This window comes from Crocuta crocuta, unplaced genomic scaffold (assembly GCF_008692635.1).
Source record: "Crocuta crocuta isolate KB4526 unplaced genomic scaffold, BGI_CrCroc_1.0 scaffold127, whole genome shotgun sequence".
Classification (NCBI taxonomy): Eukaryota; Metazoa; Chordata; class Mammalia; order Carnivora; family Hyaenidae; genus Crocuta; species Crocuta crocuta.
The window spans coordinates 8303119-8305106 of NW_027532008.1; positions in this window are offsets into that span (position 1 = coordinate 8303119).

Sequence of the window (1988 nt, forward strand, 5' to 3'; positions counted from 1 at the left end):
CTTCCTCACACCTAGCCCTCAGGGCCTCCCCACCACACTGCTCCCTTTGCAGTGAGTGCTTCACCCCTTCTTTTAGGCAAGATCAGCTTAGACATTCCCCATAAATGTCACCTCCTCAGGAGGTCCTCCTTGACTACCTATCCCAAGGCACACCCTCCTCTCAGTTTATCTAAGTGAACAGCATCCTGTTTATTTCCTTAGCAGCTCTTCCCACAACTTGAAATTTCTCTGTTCATTTGCGTGTTTGTCGTCTCCCCCTGCAGACAACACGCTCCTCAGAGAATGAGCACCACGTCGCGTCCATTCCCCAGGGTACCTGCAGAACTTAGCACGGCACCTGGCACACAGATGCTCAATAAATAGTCATCACGTGAGTGAATCCTTCCTGTTCTGCGTGGACCCCGGCGTGGTTCTGACACAGTGAGGACGGAGAGAGGAAGCGGCTATTCTGGCCTCTTGAGGCTTCATCCCAGGGAGCCCTGGACCACAGCACTCTAGCATAGGTGAAAATACTGTACCCGACTCTCTCAGGTGACACAGTGTGGCCTCCCATGGGCCTGTCCGCAGGCATGTGGTGGGCAACTTGCCCCAGGACTTCTGGCGACACTTAAAGCAACTTTGTAGGGTTCTGAGCTTCTAGGCGGGTGGTGGAGCCCCGAGCCTACGCGTCTGCGTCTTCGGGTTATGACATTCGCTCCTGGTTGCTCGCCTTCACTGGGGCCCTTTGCTCTCAATGATGAATGAAACCGTATTTGGATTCAGGAAGCATGTCTGCACTGGTACCAGCCTTGTGTCCTCCAGCAGGGAGTTGGGCTCAGCCTGTTCTAGTGGGTCTAGAATTGGCTCTCCCCAAAGCGGCAGGGCTTCTTGAGACCACATGGCTTTTGTTCTGGGGAAGAGGCATGGACAGAATCATCTCTCACAACTTGTTCTTTGCCCCCTCCCCCTTGAATTTGCAGACATTACATGGCAGGTGTAACATGAACAAAAAGCTTAACCTTAACTGGTTTCCGGTGGCAAGTTTCCGACGTGGCTGGGCCCTCATTTTCAAAGTGAGAAAAGGGGTTGATGGTGCCTAAGATCCAATGGATGCCCATTTGCCTACTTGACCCCCAGATCCCCATTCACCCCCAAGGGGAGTGCTTGCCCTCTCGGGTTCCTAAAGCCCTGCTGCGGAATCAGAGGGAAGCGTCCACACTGACAGAGATGCTCAGAGTTGAGCCAGGACCATGGTCCGTCCAAGCAAATGCAATTGTACAACTCTCCTCCTTATCAAAGCACATTTCTGTTTGGCGCGCGAAGGAGTTAGGGGAGAGGCTGGGGCCTGGGGCTCGCAGGTGAAGGTGGCCACCATGGTCTTCTGTGGCATGTAGTCTAAGAGCTACAGCTGTTCCTTCTCACTTGTATTTGTGAGAATGTGTGAATTCCTTTCCTGACAGATCTCGTGTAATTGCAGTGACCTGGGCTCTACGGACCTGGGAAACAATTACCTGGGCTCCCTGGACCTGGAAAGCCTCTCCTAAGAGCAAGGACAATGATACCTGTCTCATAAGTGGGTTGTGTAGACAGACAAGATCAGGTAGGCCAAGGGCGTGGTATGGGCTGAGCTGCCCCTGGCCCTGACTTGGACTCTGTCCTTGGAGCAGAACCAAAACTTTGGCAGGTCACTCCCAACAGGCTGCCAATCCAATTTATTAAGTATCCACATAGGAACATTTCACACATCTTAATAGTGCCCTCTCTACATTACCTGCCACGCTGCTGATAAAAACAGCTATGATCGGAGTGCCTGGGTGGCTCAGTCAATTGGGTGTCTGACTCTTGAATTCGGTGCAAGTCATGACTTCACAGTTCATCAGTTCAATCTCTGCATTGGGCTCTATCCTGATAGTGCAGGGCCTGCTTGGGATTCTCTCTCTCCCTCTCTCTGCCCCTCCCTTGCTCACACTCTCCATCTCAAAATAAATAAATAAACTTAAAGATATATA